The sequence below is a fragment of the Gopherus flavomarginatus genome, chromosome 21 (genome assembly GCF_025201925.1).
Source record: "Gopherus flavomarginatus isolate rGopFla2 chromosome 21, rGopFla2.mat.asm, whole genome shotgun sequence".
In the NCBI taxonomy this organism is placed as follows: domain Eukaryota; kingdom Metazoa; phylum Chordata; order Testudines; family Testudinidae; genus Gopherus; species Gopherus flavomarginatus.
In genome coordinates, this window is record NC_066637.1 from 7632002 (window position 1) to 7654785 (window position 22784).

The following is a 22784-nucleotide window of genomic DNA, read 5'->3' on the forward strand; positions in this document are numbered from 1 at the left end:
CAAAAAGCTCTTGAACAGGTGCTTCCTCGCTCTGCCTTTAGACAAACGGAATCTTGTCCCATTTTATCCAAGAGTTCCAAAGCAATTGATCTCGTGTGTGTGTGTGTGTGTGTGTGTGTGTGTGTGTGTGTGTTTCATCTTGGCATTGATTTTGACCAAGGCCTTCTATTAAAGGTGTCAGACTAAGTGCAGGCAGTGCTGCGTTTAGATTGCTCCAAGTCCTGCTTTGTCACTTTAGCTGATGAGGCAGGTAATGTACAAAGAAAGCTAATGGCAACGGAATCAAAATAGCCACTTCGGAGCATGTTGACAATAATAAAATACGCGGGAGCTAGCAAAAGAAATCTGCTTTCCCAATAAGAAGAGGGTTCCATATTGAGTCTATAAGCCCGTCATGGATTAGAACGGAGTTATCCCAGAAGCTGTCTAGCCAGCCATATCTTACCAGGGCAACTGCACAGCAGACAGGCTAGGAATCAGTCTTGTGGGCTCAAATGCCAGAGTTGTCCCTGCAAGACCCCAGTCTAGGGAGCTCCAGGAGATGGAGAGCCAGGGACAGTGGCTGTGTCTAAAGGCAGGATGCTCCTCTTCCCACTGTGGCTGCGTCTTCCTGTCCCCAACTAGTACTTAAGGCCTGAGCCAAAGCCTATTGAAGCAAATGTGTCTTCCCATGGATTTGAATGGTCAGGAGCATAATGGAGAACCTTGGGAGTGGAGGAAAACACAAGAAGAAAACAGAATTCCTTTGGGAGGAGCAACATGGAAAGAATTTGGTAATCGGGGAAAGGGGAGAATAAGGGGCCTATGGATCTGCTCGTTGCTGCCTTCAGGATTTTCCAGTACTTGAGTGTCCCATGTGGGCAAGCCCTCTAGAGATACCAAAGATGGAAACGTCTCAGGGGCTGAACAATGTGAAGAGTGGGGGGTGCTGAGAGCCACTGAACCCAAACTGTAAACCCCGTGTGTGATGAAAACCACTCCCAGCCGAGTACTGCGACAGACCCCCCAGCACCGGTGGAAGTGTCTTTGAGCCTCTGTTAGCATTTGAAATGTTCTCTCAATTCATGGTGGCTCCCCCGGCATATGGGAAGGGAAAATTCCGAGCTCCTGACACGCCCTTGGCTGAACTCTGGCGATCATCCCTGAGAACAAGAGAAGGGGTCAGGCCTTTCCAACACAGGAGCTGCACCCTGCTGTCTCCAGAGTGGTGGTTCTCAGCATTACAGCGGCTTGGCTCCTCACCCCAGAGGTGGTAGCTCTGTCTCGAGGTCCATTACCCACGTCCTGTTCCAGCTCTGTAGGCTTGGCAGGGGCTGGTATGAGTTCACAGGAAAAACAAGCAGTTCGTCTTTTAAAAACACGAGGCACTGACTGTGCGCCTCTCCAGGGGTGCTCTGCATTGCTTCTAGGGCAGAGGGAGGTTCCAAGCTCTCTCATCTGCATGCAGATGATTGTGGGCCAGGTTGCCTCGCCCTACACCTGGGGAAAAAACTTGCATCATGTGCTGGAAACCGTCCTCTCCACCCCGTGCACAAGTTGAAACATAAGGAATCTCCACCTTCTTACCTTTAGAGGCAGCTGGGTCTCCTCTCCATTCCAGAATGGCTGGGGGGGGGGTGTCCCTCCTTTACCCCCAATCTAAAATCCAGGCACTTCTCAGGGCTGTATTCATGCAAGTCCAGTGCTTGGGTACAGCGTCCCAGGCCATCCCTTTCTCTGATGACAGCCCAGCTCTTTTGCGGGGAAAGAATCCAACTACTGCCCACACGCTGTCCCTATTGGCCAGTAGTCTGAAACATCCCAGCTCCCCTTACATCCCTTAAGCGGCTCTGATGATGTGGAGGGCCAGCCAGGATCAGATAACAAGGCCTGCATTATCAGGGGTCAGTGCCGCAGTCCCTGTGGGATTCAGGGGTGGGGACAGTACCATGGGGAGCTTTTCTCCCCTGGGGCAGCCTCCTTCCGTTCCTCTCGTCCCCTTCTGACCTGGGGTATGCTAACCTCCCAGCACCACTCCAGAGAGGCCCTCAGGGCCTGCAGCTATTCCTCCTCTACCCTACTCTTCTGTTCTCTCCCCAGCTGCATCCTTCCCACGACTCTCTCTCACCAAAAGGCAATACAATTCTTCAGTTTAAAAAGACCACCCGACTGGTACCAGAGCCTGCTAAATAATGAGTATGCATTGTGCAGGCTCCTGAGGTCAGTCTTCAATGGCTGGTTCGAAAGGTGTGGGGGGAGGTCCCTGGGTTACTTTATTTTTACTCACTTCTAACTTTTGCCTAATGTGATTTTGAAATTTGTCATGGTTCTGACCCAGCTTCGCCCACAGTTCACGTCCGCCCAGGTGGGACTGAAGCCCACTGCTCGCTGGCCACAGAGTGTCAAAAGAAGCCCGTCTCTCTTTCCATCCTTCCCCTCTCTTGGATGGTCTCCCTTTCCAAGGGCTTAATAAACTTCTCCTCCTCAGAACACCTTCTATCCTCTGGAGTTTTGGATGAAGGCTCTTGGGAGATGTACTTTATATAATCCTCCCTCTTTAAATATGGAAAACTGCTCAAACCCTGGACTTTGGTGAAGCATCTTAGAAGTGGTGAGAGAAATGCACCTGTCTTATCTAATACCAAGGGGTGTGTGGCCATTTTTTTTTAAACGGCAGCATAACATATGGATGTTGGGGGAGAGACTGATGCCATGGGAGATGTTCACCTTATTTATTTCCACTAGCAGTTAACATTCAGTGTGTGGGAGCTTGGCCCTGACTCTTGGGTGTGGGCCTTTGCCGCATGAACGTTGTGCATTGTTGTGCTGTGCAGGGACATAGGAAGGGGAGAATTGACACACGTGCTCTTCCCTGTTGTTACTAAGCAGCATGATTAGCGGGCTCCCAACGGGAGGTGTGCTGATCTGCACCAGTGGAGGTGCGCTGATCTGCACCGGTCAGGTTGGCGCTTCTTTTTAAGGTATCCCAGGCACTACGGGAGGAGTTTCAATTTCGGAGAGTCTACTGGACAAAGCAGCCCCTCATTTGTTACTTGCATTTAGGCCGTAACTGGGCTACCTTAACTAGCATACAGTCTGTGATGGGGTAGTGCTGCTTCCATAGATGCTTGAGTAAATGGAAATTCTGTTCCAGATCTCTGTGGCGGAGTTAGGTACCCTACAAAGAACTTATCACTGGTGCCGAAGCACCAGTTCATAACATGTAGGAATCCATTACTAACCAGAGCGTTTAGGCCTCAATTCAGCAAAGCATCTAAGCATGTGTTTGACTTGAAGCATGTGAGTAGGTCCATCTCCATCAGCCAAGTGCTTATGCAGAAGCCTCTGATTTGCTGGCCGGTACAAGATTCCCTTCGCACTTATGGGCCTGAGCCAAAACACTTTTAAATAAGTGGCAAAGCTGCTGCTGATTTCAGTGGGCTTTGGCTCAGACTATGCTGGTGGGCTTGGATGAGGGAAGCCGATTACAAGGGATTGTAAGTGCACCAGAGAGCTGGCTGAGCTGTTACAGGCTTTTGCGCCTTCTGAGTTTGCATCAGTACCTTTTCCACTGTGAAAAGAACTTAAGTGATGGACTAAGGATTCTGAGGACACCCATGCTCTTGGGAGGAAACGTAACGAGAAGTTCCTGGCAAATCCGCTTGATTTCCACTAGCTGGATTGCAAAATCAAGGAAGACTGACCTTTCCAGGGCCTAGGATGTACAAAGCTATTCTGGAACTGCAACTTTCCTGCCGTGCAGACGTCAGAGAGCTTGTGGCATTCAAAGCACGTCACCTGTGTGTGTGCTTCAGATCGAGGAGCTGACGAATGGGAGAGATCTGCCTTGACTCTGGAGAGAACCCTGCCAGAGAGATGGGAGAGGAGGTGTCTCGGCACAGCAACACGACTCTCCAGTTCTGCCTCTGGCTCTTTGCTCCCTGTCATCAGTGGCAGAGCGGAGATAAGTGCCGAGTGCCCCACTTGTGCATGGGTGTGCGGCAGGGGGGAGGGGGGGAAACATTGCTGTTTATGCTGGCTAGACTCTTTCCAGCTGATGGCTGACTGCGCCAGTCTAATTAACAGCACCAAAAGTTTGCATCGGGTGCCACTAATGTCATGTCATGTGGGGTTTAATGAGCATTAGCTCAATGGCGTAGCACATACGAGCATGCGGGGGGGCATGCATTGCTGGCGACTTTCTTGCTATCTTGAGGGGGTCCCTGTTTTCAGAGGAGACTAAAGCGTACATGAAGGTAAAGCAGCCAGTTTCTGCACCAAAGTGTAATCGAATGAGGCAAGCTGATGAACAAATACAGAGGATTTTACAGTATTCAAGGAAAGGGTGGCCTAAATATTTGCACCAAGTTCACTCTGGTGCAAAGAATCCCTGGGCTAAATGTGACCAGCTGAAATGAGGGGAACATTGCAAGATACTATCAGCTATATTTAAGGTTATATCAATGACCTGATAAAAATAAAATCCTCCTGGAAACCTGTGGTAGGACTTGTTAAGCGCAGCAAATGTGCTAAAGAACAGCTGTCAGCATGATGGCCAGGAAAGAGTGGCGATAAAAACTAATGCGTATAACATGAATTTTAGTTGTGTTTTAACTCTTATTTCTAAACCTTCATGGTGCGGTCTAATCCTGCTGCGTTGCTGGTACGCTGGTATCTATATTATTGTCTTTGTGACTATATTGTTTACCAGTGTCTTTACAATGTTTTGTTTACATGCATGTTTTGTATCAAAGTTGTTTTGTCAGCAATAGCAGATTGTGTTTTTTGACACTTTTGGAAAGTGTTTATCCGTACACACACTTGTGCAAGAATGTTAAACAAGAGGCAGCGTGGGGCGGGAAGTAGGGCTTGGACTGGACAATAAAATAAGACTAGTCAATGGTGCTCTCGGTTCACAGTCGATGTCTCTTTTCCGGTTCTGTTGCAGCAGCCTGATGCTCTTGTGCTGTGCATTTCCAGCGCTGCAGGCCGTCTTGATAATATTTAAGTGTTTTCATTAAGACTTCAATATTAAAAACATATGGTGCCTGTGAGGCTGTCTTTTAGCACTGAACATAGATTCTTGAGACTAAACTACTTGCCCATGTCCCTTTAAAACCAAGTCGCCATGGTAATGCGGTCAGACCAAGCCAGAGGATAGGTTAATTACAGTTTACCCTGGAAGGACCAGGAAGCCTCGGTCTCTCTTCCCATGATCCTTTCGGGGGGGAATGAAGTTGAGGAACACAGTTCTTTAGTGGCTGTTGACTCTTGGCTGGGGTATACATGTACCTGAGGCATTTCAGCTGTTTGGTTGCTCAGCTCACTTCATGGGATAGGATCCTGCAGCTCATTGCGTGGCGTCTCCTAGTCCAGATTTTGCTGCTAGTAACTGCAGAACGTTGGTGTCTCCTCCTTTGTATACAAGCCTGTGCTCTCCTTTGGGTATTGGAACTTACCGAGGGCTGGACAGGACATTATTATCCACCCAACTCTTTCATTCTAGGGCCCATCGATTTAGGGCTGGCCAAAGCTTGCGATTTGGGGTTTATGGGCTAACTTGTGAAACTTGGTTTCTTTCAGACTGGGACTGAAACCAGACTCCGTGTGTGTGTGTGAGCACCAGAAATTCTGTAAAACATTTGTAAAAGCAGCAAATAATCCTGTGGCACCTTATAGACTAACAGACGTTTTGGAGCATGAGCTTTCGTGGGTGCATACCCACTTCGTCGGATGTATCCAACGAAGTGGGTATTCACCCACGAAAGCTCACGCTCCAATATGTCTGTTAGTCTATAAGGTGCCACAGGATTCTTTGCTGCTTTTACAGATCCAGACTAACACGGCTACCCCTCTGATACTGTAAAACGTTTGTTTCAGAAACGGACAGGTGGTGGTTCTGAAAGGAAGTCTGCTCTTTGGATGGCAGCTGCTGGCTGAAATGGACATGTTGTCAGTTTCCCTGCTTTCAGCCACTGGACAGCAGTAATGAAACATTTCAGGGCTGACAGATTGGCATTTTCTGACTTAAACCATGGAAAATTCCCAACCAGTTCTGCCACCGATTCCACACATCACCGTCAAATCGAATGTTCTTAGACAGCTGGACACAAGATGATACTCCTTCAGCCACAAGTAGGGGTGGACAAGCAGCCAAGCTGATAGCAGTAGTGTTTAATGAGGACTGTTTTAATCTCACAGAGGCAAAAGCCTCCCAGGTACTACCTGCTTGAAACCTACCTGCCAAAGGACTGAGATCCAACTTTAGTCTCTCTGGCTAAGATGTCTTACGATGTGTGAGGTGGTTTGTTCACCAGGCAGGCCACTAAATATTATCAATTTCCACCCCCTGCGTTGAAAAGAGCATGGAAGTCCCGTGTCTCCCACGCCCGCCCCCCCTCCATGTGGATAGAGCATAGAAGGTGAGATTTTTCAAAGCTGCCGAATGGGAACTGGGCACCCAAATGCCTTAATTGTTAGTGGGAACTGAGTATCCAAATCCCCTAAGCACCTTTGCAGATGACATCCGTAGTCCTGTAGTCTTTGGCTGTCTTGGGTCTGTGTGTCTGGCTGCCTTATTAGCCCTGGTGCATGGGATCTAGCGTATTGACTGAGTGATCGTTAGTTAAAACTCTATTTTAAAGCCTTTGTGCAAAGTGAATAGGAGGTTACTCTGTGTTACCATCTCGTTGTATCCATTCTGGCAACCTAGACCGCGTCCTCTTGAGAGAACAGTAATTGAATGGGACTGCTGGTGCCATTAACTTGCATGGCTTTTTGCTCGGTCTTTGAACTGTGTATTCTCTTTCCCTCTGCAATGCAGCAGCTAAGCAATGGTTCTGGTGCATGCCGTACGGAAGGCAAACGGCAGAAATAGCTTGCTTGCGTTTCCATGGGAGATATGTGGAAATTAGACTTTCCTGTCATTTGAAAACTGGGCCTTGGTACAGTGCTTTGTGGAAAAAATCATGTTCAGCTTAAAGTCCCCTTCAAAATCTATTTCCCATAGTGCACTTAGGCATCTATATGTTAGAGTTTTTTGTGACATTCTCAGTTAAGGTTTCAGCTTTAATCCCAGCTTTGTCCCTATAGATGCATCTGTTGCAATACAGCCTTCTGCTTGCATAGAAGGCAGCATGGTGTAGTGCCCATTGCCCTGCTCTAACCACCAGAAGGCCTGAGTTCTGTTTCTGACTCTGCCACCGACTTGCTGCATCACCTTGGAAAAGTCACTTAACATCTCTGTGCTTCAGTGTGTCCTGCTGCACAATGAGGATGGTACTTGTGCACCTTTTGTAGAGAGATTTTAGAGCCTCAAGTGAAAGGTAGGAGGAAAGAGAGGGATTGATGATACATAGAGCCCTGGATATAAAGCAGATCTGTAGATTTGCTGGGCTCTGCTGATGTTGACCTAACTTTTAACTGGCAAGATTAGGAAATATTGTATGCATGCACTCTAGGCTGAGAGCATGTCTCTCCCTCCCCCGCCCCCCCTCCCCCGGCTGAAGTGGTGTAGGGAATTTAGACACACGATTTATAATTTCCTGGAAATTGGGTGCCTAAATCCAGTCGGAGGGTTTGAACATTTCAGCCTTAGAATCCTGCCCAAGTGACCCAGTGACTGGTGTTATTTATGTAGTGTATTAGCACCTAGGTGCCAAGTCATGGACCAGTGTGACCACTCACAGGCCTGACCCAAAAAGTCTCCTATTGCCAGGTCCTTGTCAGCTCTGCTGTTGTGTTCCTTGGGTCATGTGCTTCTCCTGGGGAATCTCACCGCACACAGATCCACCTTGGCCAGCAAGATGTATGCAAAAACTGTAACCCTCTCTTGTTATCTCAACTGGGGCTGTAAGGTCTTTGGGACTGTACCCTCTCTGTCCTGTACGTGTCTGATGTGTTTTAGGTGCTGTATGAATAATGATTAAGGCCCTGATCCTGCTTGTGCTTAACTGTATTTTCACTGGGGTCAATGGACTGCTCGTGCGCTTAAAATTACGTGCACAAGTGCAGAATCTAGTGAAACACAATGTGTGGGCCTTCATTTCAGACTGGTCTCTAATTTGGATGTGCAAATTTTTGCATGGACGATCACTGATGCATGCTTAAAATTTGGCCCTTTGAGTCTGTCTCTGAGCAGACAGATCTTCGTGGTAGCAGCACGTCTTAGTCTTTCACAAATCACAGCAAAGAACCCAATCAAGCATAGAACGAGCAACTGTCGCTAGAAAATTAAAGTGGAAGCAAACCTGAGAGCTGCTTTTTGATGCCAGGATCCTTTGAAAGAGCCGTCAATATTTTAACAATTTTAGTCCCTTGACTAAGTTTGTGCTATAGAATGTTTTGCACCATTCACGATGGAGAAAGGCTTCAAAAGAAGCAGTGTAGGATCCCAGAGTGATGAATCCAATAACTGTTTAGGAGAAATTAATATCCATGGCTGCTCAGCATGCAGATGGCATCTTTCTTGCATGTCTTAGAGGAGTGGAAGCAAATATTCTCAAGTTCCAGTCCTGGCCCTGCCTCTGACTTTGTAACCTTCTTAAGGGGTTTCAAAGCTTCATGATCATTAAGTACTTTTGAGATGCTCCACTTACAGAATCACAAGCTCTCCTGCAAAAATTTCACGGTGACTCAATTTTTCTAGATGAAACCAAGTGGCATTCTTGCTCTGCTCAGCAGTTCTAACGCAATAACAGTGCCAGCATGAATTCAAGGGCAGGAATAGACTCCATCTATGAGTTCTGATATCCAGATCACAACTCTAACCACTGGCCTTCACTGATTTGATTTCCTCTGAGAGGTGGCGGAAGGGAGAAGATCTCCAAAGGTACAGGTAGTCTAGATGCTTAGCTAAATTTACGGTTTATGCAAGCCTCTGATCACGTGAGGTGTGCATAACTTCCTGTATGCAAACAAGGAAAAGTTGTTACTAGTCCACACCATTTAGTTTAAACTGAGGTCTTGAAACTAAAATATTCCAGTGGGAATAATGAGACATGCTTGCTGCATGTGGTTTTGCGTGTGTTTCTATTTTCCTGTTGCTAGTACACATTAGGGTTTCTTTTCACTGTTCTAGGCTTGACTGTCATTCGAATATTTCCCTTTGCTGTAAGCAAGAGGCTGCACAATTGATTATTTTTTCTTTCTCAGCATTGCTGTTAGTCCATTTAAGAACCTCCTAACACATGGAGGGATTTAGCAGAAGGAACACATTTGTTGAATGCATGTATCGGGGAGAATACATTGATCCAGGAGAGTGTAACCTCAGAGAGGTTTTCGCAATCTATACTGTGTCTCGGGCAGCAGTGTATCGTTTCTATCTCTGCTTTACATAAACGAAAGCTTCTAGGGAATGTTTTTACAAGTAAGACTGTAATGCTTATTATTTAATTCAAATTGCTTAGCAGGATAATTTTTCCATATGTAGATCACCTCCCTACTATGCATCATGGTTACCAAGGATCAGAAAATCTGGATGTAGCTAACCTTGCACAGAAAGGAAACTGGCAATTTGCAACACACAGTCTCTAATCTTATTTCAGTCCGTGTCGGGGAGAGGGGGAGGAAACCTACTTTTTCCCTATAGATTGTGGCCTAATTTCACTAGCTGTAGACATTTCGCTGAACATGATGTGGTGTTGAACCTAAGGGAATATGTTCTTCATAATGGAAACGTAGGTGGTTATTAGATATCTTTCTGAAATTATAACATTCCCCAGTGACAGCAAAATGAACGATCTTCCTTGATCTGAACAAGTATCCTATGGCAGAGTTTGCCCACAGTGCTCTAAAGTATCCGCTACGTGATCGTAGCTAGCGGTTTGGGATGCTGAATTGATTACTGGAATGTCTGCAAGGGAAAAATATCAATTTGTCCTCATTAATCATCAGAGCTGACTTGTCATGAGACATTCTGATAAAAACAAACATTGTTGTTGCTAAGGTTCTGCTTTTAAAGTACAAAACCCACTTCACTGCTGGTGTTCCTCTTGCAGCTTGGAGCACGGGCTCTTAAAGGGGTGATCTCCTTGTTTTAGGCCCAACATCTGTGTACAGTTTTGTTTAAAAGTCCGGACCATGAAGAGAAATGTTTTGATGGATAATTTTTATGCATGCCTCCTTCTAGAATTATCGTTGATAATTACAAGAGCAATTACCCAAATATCTTACGAGAGAGGAGGAAAGCAGACGGATACTGATGAGGGCAAGCAGCGATGGAGGAGAAATTTCACACTCCTAACAAGTGAGATTCTTCAATGAAGTCTGCTAGAGGGCTTCCTGCTTGGAGTGAGATTTTGGTCCTTGGCTTTGTTCCTGTTGCTACTCTTCCATATTTGTGTATTGAGCTGACTTTGAAAGAAAAGAAAGAGGGGAAAAAAATTAAACTACACAGTAGAAGATGTTTTTCTGTGTATCGACAGGGAGAAAGATGTTGGAAGACAGTCCTTTCCCCAAGGATCTTATAAGCTAAGGCCCCTGTCCTGCAAAGATGTACATGCTTAAAGCCAAACATACAAGAGTTGGATCTAAAGCTAATTGGGCTGGATTTGCTACACTTTCAGTAGGGTTTACATTGGCATAGAGCTGAAGTGATAAGATTACATTCAGAAGTGCAGTCCTGTCACCCTCTAGTGGTTGGAGGCCAACATAGGGCAAGGCTACACTACAGTGCTACATTGGCGCTTCTGGTGGTGACGCACTATGCTGACGGGAGAGTGTCTCCTGCTGACATAGTGCTGGTGTGGAACAGTGCGAAACTTGCGTCGGTCAGAGGGTGGGGGGACCTTTTCACACCCCTGAACGACATAAATTGGATCGAGTTAGGCTGTCATATAGACCTGCCCTCAGGATATAAATTCTACTACAGCTGAGATCCCCTTCGTGCAAGTGTTGGGGGCAGGTGCTTACTGTAGCAGAAGGCCCGGAGTTCTGTGCCTGCTGGCAACTGCCAAGTTTATGCAGCCTGGCCACAGGATTGTTGTTGTCTCTTTAAATCTCCGTGTTGTGAGTGGCTGCATGGTTAGCGCCTCCAGGTGCAGAACAGCGTGTAGAGCTGGGATGTTGCACTGACAGATCTTTGAATCCTCTGCTGTTCTAAATTGGGGCCCCAGCTCTCTTTATGTCAATTACGCGATCCAGAGATAGGGCACCTTTGAGCCCTAGACTCCAGCGTTGATACCGATGTGGCATGTCTTGGAACTGCCATCTGCTTTATGCAAATACTGCAATGTAGATGGTATGCTTCATGTGGGATTCTATTCCACAGCCCCCTGGTTATCAGCAAAATGCAGATGTTCCTCATGTTTCCCCTCCATGTATGTATGATGGGGCAAAAGGAGCTCTACTAAACAAGAGAGCCGCATGTCGCTTCCCCGGGCTTTTCATGGAACTTAGCGCGAGTGTAGATGGCATTTACTGACCAGTGTCTAGCAAGAGCAGGTTTGTAAGCGACAGTATTCCTTTCTGTAGGAATGTACTGTATGTCCGACTCTCCCTGCGTGGGGTTTTTTCTTCATGCACGGCATTTAAAAAAAAAAGGGGGGGGGGAGCAGGTCCCTGGAGGGTGGGTGGGGGAGATGAGGCATGCTTCCCGCAAATCGCAAGACATGTGAAAGTGCTTTAGTTTGAAACAAACACAAACTTTGTTTCCCAGGGGAGATGAAGAGCAGGATATTTTTCAGGGGTGGAAATTTTATCATAGCTGTTTTGATGAATTCATCTTAGTGTTCGGTTTTTTCACTGGCAGGGAATGTTGACTGTTTCAAACCTATGCCTGGTTATCTCTCCTGTGCATCTTAGTCAACAAAAGCAGGGAGGAAATTTAACCAAGTCTTATTAGCGATTGGGCAGAAACTGAAAAAAAGAAATCAGACACAAGCTTGCTGCTCAAATGAGTGGAACGCAAACGCCTGAACGTCCAGTTTGGATCTGGACTCTAAACACTGATTCAGAAGTGATTATCAGCAGTAGGAATTTGGTCTGTAGGAAAGATGAGAATTTTGTTTCCAGCTCCAGAGCTCAGATTCTAAACTCCAGCTGACGACCATTAAATGGAACCCTATCTGTGCTAATGAATAATACGTTTTACTTACACTGAGTGCTATGTATCTAGAGAGCATCCTTGTAAAGTGCTTGACAAACTGTGGTTGAGAGTTTCAAACCTGCCCTAGGCATTTGGATGCTCTTTAAGCTGAGATTTTTTCAAAGCTGCCTATCCACAGGTCTGACTTCAGCAACCACTGAAATGCAGCCATCTCTGGAGAGCAACATAATAGTTTTCATCTCCTACAGAACAGTTCAGGATGGAGTGAGAACAGTATTGCCAACCCCATGCATTCAAAAATCATGAATCGGGTTTAAAAATCAAGATGTGTTTTTTGTTCTCAGTTTTTTGGGCTTTTTGAGTGTTTTGAGGGGCACATCAGTAACGTGTTCAAGCTTTCCTCTACAGCCAGGGCTAGAAACGTCCTCCTTTAAAAATGAAACCGGAGAGTCTCTCCTAATCACAGAACTCCAGGAGCTGCAGCTTCAAGTCCTGTGATGTGCGAGATGAAATGGTGAGAGCTGGAAACTCTGAAGAATATTCCCTCTGTACAAACTAGGTGGGGATGAAGGGCAGCTGAATGTAATGATCCGGGCTGGGATCTGGCCAAGACACCAAATTTTGGCCTCGAGCTCTGATATTCCCAGTGGTCAGGGCCTTGGGTTTATGTCTTGTTTGAACAAATGTGCATTTCCTCGTCCTGGACCCTGCAGAGATGATCTATTGCTACCTTTCGTGACCCCCACTCACTTCCATGGCAACAGGAACTGATGTCATAAACATGAGCTGAACCCTTTGTTAACACTTAGCCCTTCCCTAGTGCTCTCCATGCAGGATTTCCAAGTGCTTGGCAAACAAACACTAAGGGCCGGATGCTGCTTTCCATTTGCATGCAGAGTGGTTTGTTGGAGACTTCTGGCCTTTGGCCCTTTAGTGTTTGCAGAGTGCTTTGAGATCCTTGGCAAGGAGAGCACTAGGGAAGTGCCCTCCACCCTATGAGCTAAGGAATTATTATTTCCCCTCTATTTCACGGAGAGGAAGACTGAGGAGCAGAGAGAAGTTGAGTTTCCTGAAGCTGGGATTAGAACCTTGGACTCCCAATCCCCTGCTAGGTCACGCTGCTTTAGGGTGACCAGACAGCAAATGTGAGAAATCAGGATGGGGCTAGGGGGGTAATAGGAGCCTATATAAGAGAGACTCAAAAATCAAGACTGTCCCTGTAAAATTGGGACATCTGGTCACTCTACGATGCTTCCTTAATAACAGCAGTGGGAATACAGCTGGAAAAGCAAATGGCCTTTAGCTGCCAAGGGGTTCTTCCATCCTGCATGGAAACCCCTCTCAAAGAGGGAATCCTATTGTGCTTGGACTATCCCTGTATTAGAGCTAATGACTGTTTAATGTTAATGGCATCTCCCTATGCACCAAGCTGAGACTGCTCTTGGTTTAGCCCAGGAAGCATTTCCATGCTTGCTTCTGCGAGAGACCGTCTCAGCATTTCTAGCCAAAGCAAGCAAATAATCTTCTCCCACTTCAAAAGTGTGGGGCGGGGAGGCGCTGAATGTTCTGTATCAAACTCTTCCTACCACAGTCCTCCTCATTCGAAAACAAATGCAAGATGAGTTAATATGTGGACACTGTGGGGAAACAGGTTTAGTGCTTGTTCCTGTGTTAGCAGCCTTAACGAGCTGTCAGTCTGTTCAGGCAGTCAGGAATCTCCCTTTCAAAAATAGCTTTGAGTCTCTACAGCCCAGCTCCAGATCTTTGTTTTCAAGGATAATGTTTTTTGTCAGCTTTGTGTGCTGCTATTTTTCATTATTTTGCATTTCTAAGGCACCCATTGCTATTGTGTCTGGGCACCCTTTGCTTGGGTCTGAAAGGCATCTGTTTCCGTGGCAGCCATAGCTCACTTCTGAAAAAAAGGCACACCACCTGGGTGGACTCAGCAGGTTGGTTATTAGGCATTAACCTGTGCAGAGATGAGTCATGGATCATACAAAGAACACGGGGTTTGTTCTGTGGCAAAATGAACAGATAAGGGCCCTCCCCTGAGAGCTCCTGGCTCCTGAGAATTCATACCTGGCCTCAGTCCATAATATTGTGTGTGGTTTAGCTGGTTGGCTTTGCACCCAGGCACCAAAACAAACCAGTTCTGTCGCAGTCGGTCTCCAGGAGCAGAGACCCAATCTGCAACTGGGACCCCATCATGGTGGGAACTGTGTAGGCTACTAATGAAAAGAAGGTCGTTGCCCCAAAGAGCTTACAGTTGAAGTACAACAAAACAGAGGATGGAGCGCAAGGTAACAGCGAGACCCTTCAGCTGAGCAGATCATGCAGCAGTCCCAGCGTGCCGGCAGTTTAGCGGCTGTTGAGTGTTCTGTGGCCATCATGGCAGAGGTGAGAGACTTGTAGAACAAGTTCGTGGTGGCCCCTTCGCTAATCCTTTGCCTCAGACTCAAACCAAACCTTTGTGACGGGTCAGAAAAGTTTACTTCTTTCCTGCTCACCCAGTAGCTTCCCATTTGTATCCATTTCCAGGCTCGGGGGTGTGGCAGCAGATGTATTTTGAAGTGGGCTGTTAGAAATCTCTTTGCAAGCAGGCATGCGTAAAGTTGTCCATTAGCAACTGGCTCTACTGCCATGGGGATTTGTGAAGGTAGCACTTACTCTACGATTTGTTCGGCTTTTTAAAAAAAGAAAAGAAAACCTTTCAGCGTTTTCATGAAATAGATTGTGAAAAGAATTAGATTGGAAAAGCCAGTGTCGAAGTTGGAGTCCTTTAAAAATTCTAGTGACTAATAATAGTCAACAACTAACCCTGAAAGAACTTTAAATGGGAAAATAATTTCAGTTTCCCTTAAGAGAGAGGATGATGTGCTGAAGTGACTGGATTGGGATTTGAGATCCGGGTCCAATTTTTTGCTCTGCCGCAGACTCTGTGTATAGCCCAGGGCAGTTCATTTAGGCTCTGATCCTACAAACAGATATGCACATGCTTAGCTTAAACTAGTTCTGTTGATGTCGGTTGGACTATTCCCATGTTTAAATTTCAGCACATGTACTTGAGGAATGAATCTTTCTGTGCCTCAATAACCCATCCAAAAAAGCTTTTCAACCAGGCTGAGCCCCACCAATGCAAGCTTCGTGTTCCATGAACGTGGCACATCAGTCCTGGAAGGCTGCTCCTGTGCAGCTACGCACTGGTACAAAGATACCCAGCATCTAGTATTTTGGCAGCAAAGTCCTACAACAGGCTATCTCATTCATCTGCCAAGAAATCACAGTAACTTGCCAGTTTTCTCTTTCCTTTTTGCTTTGTTCCACAGGGCAAAACGTGTGTGTCTCTTTCTCTCCTGGCTTTTGGCAGTCATTGCAACAATTTCTCTGTGGCAGCCATCTGCAGAGATCACGCCACTTTCACCTGCAGAAGTTTGATCTTGAATCTCTTGCTGCAGTTTGAGTGAAGAAAGGGAAATGTGCCCACTCAGAAAGTCGGGCCATTCAAATGATTCTCTCAAAGGTTTTTGAGAGTGGCAATTTCCAGGGATTCATTGCACCCGATGGGCTATTTTAGTTGCAGGTAAAATTTGCAAAAATGGATGCATTGCATTAGGAGGGATGAATTTTACTCTGAAATTCACCGTGGGGCACATACCCCTTTCATGAGATGCAAAGTGATACTTAAAGGGAAAGGAGATGCATACCCAATCCCCGAGCACCAGAGCATTCTTTCCCTTTTGTATGCCACGTATCTGTTCTATCTAATAAAGCTAACAGTATTTGGCCATATATAAAACTTTTTTTCTTGCAAAGTGATAGCCAGTAATGATGTGACCTGTGCATTTACAAAGACCTTCTGTACCTCAATCTCTGGACTCACCATGCTACTTCCCCTCACTTAGGGGATGCCTGGGTTTCCTTTGTCGTCAGGAAGACTAGTGGGATCCCAGCCACTATAGACTTTTAAGCAAGCTCATATGCTCCTCGACATGAGTTGTTAAAGGCAGGATTGATGGCAAAACTCACAGTGGCTCTAGGGGGCAGAAGCTAGTTTTTAATGGTAGGAGTGCATCTGGGGCTGAAGAGCTGTGGGTGTTGAAATAAAGAGAGACCAGATGGTGGTACGGCAGCAATCCATAGCTTCCATGGACATGGCACTGGGGACACTTCAAAATGAGTTGGTATATTTCATAATATTTTCATACTGTGTCGCCCTGCTCACAACACTTGCATCAGGCTTGATTTGAAAAAGACACATGTCCCCAGTTCATGGCATGTAGGGGATTGATTTGGTCCTTTTCATGATATTTAGGATCTTTCTTTTTGTGGTGTTGCACTGCATAATGTTTTATGGAAATATGCATGAGTTTAATGATGTAACTGGAATATGCTTTATGCAAAGGTCTCTTGTAAGGTATCACTACAGAGCTTATGATCTACTGAGTGTGTTCACCCCATTTGTTTGCAGGTATTGTTTCTATGTCTGGAGTTACGAGAATAAGATATAAACTTGTATTACTGATGCAAACATATGAACTGGAAGCCATTAAGGGTGCTTCAGAATCAATGACCTGTAAATGGCTCAGTTGATTGCAAACCTTTCTGGGTGCTTGTGGGCCAGACCTGAAAGAATGGAGAATGAAGTTTCACAGGACATGTGAACTTGTTACATGATACTGGAATCCATCTTAAACCTGGTGCTTTTCCATTTAGAAGGAGGGGTGGGGACTCGGAGAAACAAGATTCCTGCCTTGTGCCAAAGATCTAAAAGGGGACGGAACAGAACAAAGAGCTTCCAGTCATGAGAAAACCCTAGTTTCCACCTAAGATGTCTGCTGGAACTAACAAGGACTATATCGGAAAGGATTGGGCCCAGACTAGGAAGGCGTCTAGTCTGTATATTGGAACACCTCTGAGGGTGAGATATTATCTGTAATCAGTTTCTTAATGTATTAGGCTTAGACTTTCTTGTTTTTGTTTTATTTTGCTTGGTAACTTACGTTGCTCTGTCTGTTATTACTTGAAACTACTTAAATTTTTAAGGCCCAGCATGACAGAGCCCTGGCTGGGATGGTTTAATTGGTGCTGGTCCTGCCTTGAGCAGGGGATTGGACTAGTTGACCTCCTGAGGTCTCTTCCAACCCTGATATTCTATGAAATCCTACTTTTTATACTTAATAAAATCACTTTTGTTTATTGATGAACCCAGAGTAAGTGATTAATACCTGTGGGAGTGAACAGCTGTGCATTTCTCTCTGTTAGTGTTATAGAGGGCAGACAATTTTGAGTTTATGCTGTATAAAGCTTATACAGGGCAAAATGGATTTATTTGGGGTTTGGATCCCATTAGGAACTTGGTGTCTGGGTATTGGAGATAGGTAACCTGGTGAGTGGTTTTCGGTTAAAGCCTGCAGCTTTGGCGGTGTGGTTCAGAACCTGGGTCTGTGTTGCAGCAGGCTCGTGTGTTTGGCTCAACAAGGCAGGGTTCTGGAGTCCTAAACTGGCAGGGATAATGGGCTCAGCACATCAGGTGATAGTGCCAAGGGGGTCTCTGTGACCGAACCAGTCACACTCTTTCCTTGTAACAATGAGCTGTGGAATAAATCAGGGGTCCCATTCCTAATACGCTATTAGCTAGCTTCACTCTGAATTAGAGCAATCAAATGCCTGCCTCCTCTGTGTTTCAGGGGCTGCATTTCATGGCTGATATTAGCCAGGCGGCTCCAGTTCCTACTTCTTTGACATGCTCCTTTTCTACCCTCCCAGCATTATTTTGAATAAGGTGTGTTGTTGTTTTTTTAATCTAGTTAATAAGCAAGTTTCTGCTTATGTTAGCAATGGAAAAAATTCGCTGCCCTACCCCGCCCTCACACAAATTAGCAGCAAGCCAGTGAATTGACGCGAATGCTGCCATGAATTGCCCTCTGCTGCAGGGCGGGATCCTGGTTTGCATCATTAATGCCACGCTGACTAGAGTGTCTATAACAAAAATCAGCAAGTGCAAGAGGAATTAGGACTCTGGCTTGCAAGGGGTGAGCGGTGGAGGGGTCATTTTCCGTGGGTGTTGCAGAGAATGGTGGCCAAGCTTTAGGAGGGGTTGGTTTGACAGGTTCTCATAGTGGGAATTCCTGCAGCTGCCCTGGCTTGGCCATTCCCCTGTGAGTTGCAGTAAAGATGAGGTGGAACGTAGACATCTGAGCAAGGGCAGTAGGGGAAAAATCAGTGTAGCTGATTCGTCTGGTTCGTCTTGTATTTATTTGTATTATGATAGTGCTTAGAGCCCTCAATCAAGAAGAGAGCTGATCTAGGCTATAAACACCTAGCAAGGCCTTGTCTGCACTACCAGGTCTTTGCCTGTATAGCTATACCGGCAGTGCCGCCTAGTGTAGATGCAATACAAGCCAACAGAAGGAGGAGTTCTATGAGGGTAGCAAGACTGCTCTGTGAACGGCCATTAGCTGTGCCACTGGAATCCCTCCTCTCTTGGTATGGCTGTTTCTGCAGTGGGCTCTGTTGGCATAGTTGTGGTTGGGTATCTTTACATACCCTGGCCCGTGCCCCCTCCTGCATTCTAAACACCTTAGCCGCAGCCCCACGCTAGAGCCCACACCCCCAGCCCAGAGCCTGCACCTCAACTCCCTGCCCCAGCCCTGAATCCTGCTTTTCTGGCCCCACCCTGAAGCCTGCACCCCAACCCCCTGCCCTAGTCCAGAACCCTCTCCCGCACCTTGAACCGCTCATTTCTGGCCTCAGCTAAGAGCCCTCTCCTGCACCCCAATCCCCTGCCCCAGCCTGGTAAAATGAGCCTGGGAGTGAGGCTGGGGGGAGAGTGAGGGAGGATGGAGTGCGTGGGGGCGGGGGTGGGGCCTCGGCAAAAGAGCAAGGCAAAGGTGTTTGGTTTTCTGCAATTTAGAAAGCTGGCAACCCTAACATCACACTCCTAGAGCTACAGCATTCTGAGCTGCGCCGGTTCAGCTCTTCTGTAGTTTCATCCTGTCTGTTTTTTATGCTCCCTGTATACACAGGGAAGGGAAAGTGTAAAATGGAACCAATTCCCTTTGCCCTGCAGTTAATTGGTTCCTATTTACTAAAGGCCCTTTCACTCAGCCCTAATTATCAGGATGACACAGATGTCCTAAAGAATGAGCATGTAATGAAGCACTCAGCAAATACTGTGGTTCTCCCAGCCAGTGGGTAAAGAGATTCCATTGTGCTATTGTTCCCATGATAAAATCCCAGTAAAACTCTGAGAGGGGCAGAGGGAGTCTGAAAAAGTGAGACCAAGTGCAGTCTGGGAAATTTAAGAGCAGTAGCGGCAGGAATAGGATGACCAGATAGCAACTGTGAAAAAATGGGATGGAGTGGGGGGGGGGGGGGGTAATAGGCACCTATGTAAGAAAAAGTCCCCAAAAATGGGACTGTCCCTTTAAAAATGGGACATCTGGTCACCCTAATTATACCACACCCCTGAAGACCCCCCCCAAAAAAAATTGGGATCTTTCTCTTTTAGTGCTATGAAAGTGGCAGTTGGTAGAGCAGGTTTGACCGTGTCCGTATTACATCACCTGTGTAATGTGTTACTTTTGGTCGGTGTTCTGTCCTGTTCCACCATGCTTAACCAGGACATGTATCGCTGGGAAAGCAGAGCAAAGAAAAGGAGATTGCACGCTAGTTATGCTGAGACTGCAGTTGCTTTATCCCTCCAGTTTTCTTGGCACACTCTCCTGGGGCAGCACTGTGCCTTTGCTTGTAGGGGCATATTATTTTTTTCCAATGCCACAATTCAAGGCTTCAGACGGGTTTCTCTAACTTTTTTGTACTTTGTTTGTAGAGTATCACTTTTTTGCGGCCAGTTTGACGTTAGACAAAATTCCAAAATACAGAGCCTGCAACAGTGCAAATCCTACCCTTTGTCACAGTTTCTTTAAAGGGACTCCTCAACTTTAGAAGGCCAACATTCCACACTCACTATTGTTATATAAGCAACACTCAAGATTTCTACTACTGACTGGTGAAGAAAAAAACAAACAAAAAGAACCAAAACCTGTAATTCTCTCAATTTGTTTTTGTTTACTTTGTGCATTTGGCAGCACTTTGTATGCAGTCAGTTTTGCTGTTCCCTCTGCAGAGCCAGTTTGTTTGCATGAGTCTTTCACACACAAACAGGCAAGAGAAGTGTTTTAAAAAGCAGGAAAATGGGAGTGTGAAAATCGTAAGTATTGGTAGGGGCACTTGGGAGTGGTTGTAGAACCCACAACTACTTTTAACTTGCAGTTTGAAAACGGGTTTGATTTCAGGTTGAGTGTTCCTTTAAAGCACACTGCTCTGAGGATTCACAAGAGCCAGATTTCAACACAGCACCACAGAGATCATGCAACGCACTGCAAAACAATTCCTTAGTGAGGCACTAAGAACCCTGGGATATGTCCCCAGAAGGCTTAGTGCCTAACCCAGGTTACTACAGTGCCAGTGTGGATGCCCCTATATATGTAAGGCTCTGCAGCATGGATGCTGGGAGTTTGGCTTGGGTAACCCGGATACCCATTCTTGGGTTTCCAGACCCCAGTTAATTCTTCAGTGAAGACATCCCCATAATGCTGTGTCCTCTGGTTGTAATGTAGGGCAAACCCACAGTCTACAAAACATTGACGGCATCAGCACCTCTTAACACATTTATTAAGCAGGTTTCTCAGGAGTCAGCCACGCCCCAGATCTAGCAGAGGAGCCAATGGTGGCTGTTGTGATATTAAACCCCCATCCACTAGGATTTAAGCTGACATCTCATTTCACACAGACCGCCAACAGAACCATTACTGGCCTAGATTCAAACCCTGGACGCATTGGCGAAAGGGAACTGTGGGGTCTTACCAATTCTCTGGCATCACCCTGCCCACAAGAACAGTCCACTTGTGTGCAGAGTTAGAGCCATTTCCCAGTTTACACTAGGTTACTCTAAAGAAAGCAAATAGATATGGCCTCTAATGAGGATATTCAGTAAGCTGCTGAGAGTCTACAATGCCCCAGTTATTGGCTGGTATAATGTAAAGCCCCTTGCCATCAGCTTAGCATCCAGATATAAATCAGAGCTGCTCACGCCACCTGCACCAGCCTTCGGGGGAAGGAGAAACAGGACCATTGAGTCTCCAGTGAGAGAGAGGTGTCTCGTTTTTGCTTAATTTGAAGCAACATGTATTATTAGACTATCTGTGATGGACTCAAGGTTGTCAAAACCAATTGTATCCAGAAGCAGCCATGGGCAGCAGCCTTTAGTCAGTCTGTCAGGCTTGGCTAGATCAATTATGTCACGAACTTGTTCTCCCGTCTGATATCTTCCAGCCTGCAGTCCCCAGAGCTGACCACAATGGTCCCTTCTGTGATTACGATCTCCATCCCCTCTCTTCTGTTGCTTTCTCTTTTATTTTACTTGATGAGAAAAAGCCTACCATTCCTTCTTAGAGACAGAGATGGCTTCCACTAAAGAATTTTTTTTCTGACATCTTGACATCTCTGTAGCCTTCAAAAAATAGTTAGTGTTTCAGTTTAGCATGTCAAAACTTAACCTAGGGGGACCAGACGGCAAGTGTGAAAAATCAGGATGGGGTGGGGAGGTAATGGCCTATATAAGAAAAAGACCCCAAAATCGAGACTGTCCCTATAAAATCGGGACATCTGGTCACCTTAGGTATAAGACTTAGAACAGCAGACTGGGAGTTGCTGTCCCTGACATGCTAAAGTGCTGGTCAGAATTCCAAAAGATCTGCTAGTTTGTTTATTTTTTTGAGTGACTTGGGTATGTTTTTGTTTTTTTGGATATCTGTCTTCAGTCCATTAAGGGGAATGACCTTTTTAAAAAAACAGGGTAGGCACTTAATGTGTCTTTAGGCTAGTTAAAAGAACAGGATTACTTAGTACACCTGTCCTTTTTGCGGATACAGACTAACATGGCTGGTATTCTCTAACTTTAGACTAGTTAGTGAACCAATGCCTGCCTCAGTGTCCTCACCTATTAAAAAGGGATAATAATGCAACATTGCAGAAGTATTGAGGCTTCATAAATTGGAGTCAGTTTCGGATCCCTTTCTTATGTTAACTAGCAAGTAAGGCATTGTAATCTGGTCCATAGTCCGTTGGACAGCCTTCCATGGGAGGCACAAGAGAAATGTCAGATATTAAAGCTGATACTTGTTGTTGCTATAGCAACAGCTTCAAGCCTCATGTCCTATCATCTCCACATTTTGCCTGAACTTTAGAAGTCCTGAGCACTCACCAGATCCCATGTGGCTAGAAAGGATGGTCTGGGACACTGGGCTGGGAGCCAGGAGATCTGAGTTCAATTCTCAGCTCATCCAGAGTCTCTCCCTCTGTGACTTTGGGGAAGTCTGTCTACCTTGCGCCTCGGTTCCCTGCTTTACAAATGGGGATAGTACTTTCCCTGGCTTGAAAAGCCGTTGTGAGGCTCAAACCCATGATTGGCTGGCAGATCCTCAGATGTTAGGGTGATGAGGGCCATACACGCATTTAGATAGGAGCTTTCATTGATTTCAGTCTGGGGGCTCAGCTTTTTTGAACCTCAGAGCCAGATACAGCCCTCTTGGGGCCCAGGAGAATAGGGAACCCTGTGGTGGCCTGAGCACAAATCTGTGTTCAAATTCCTAGACCTCTAGCATTCTAAAAAACAGGAATTTACAGAAGAAATCAGTGAACCTACGCTTTTGAGGACTGACCCTGCAAATCCTACTCTGAGTAGTTCCACTGAAGT

The 22784-nt window shown here is 46.0% G+C and overlaps 1 protein-coding gene across 8 annotated transcripts in view; it reads left to right on the forward strand.

Annotated features, from left to right (window-relative positions):
* Nucleotides 1-22784, forward strand: part of DVL1 (dishevelled segment polarity protein 1) — a 178746-nt gene that overhangs the window by 16774 nt on the left and 139188 nt on the right. Inside the window, exon 1 of one of the 8 annotated variants that reach the window (XM_050931466.1) lies at nucleotides 8736-8809. The exons of 6 other annotated variants lie outside the window; for them this stretch is intronic. The gene's annotated coding sequence lies outside the window, so the exon portion shown is untranslated. Of the gene's footprint in view, nucleotides 1-8735; nucleotides 8810-12451; nucleotides 12540-22784 lie in introns of those variants that run through there. One more of the 8 variants, XM_050931465.1, reaches the window with a different exon arrangement.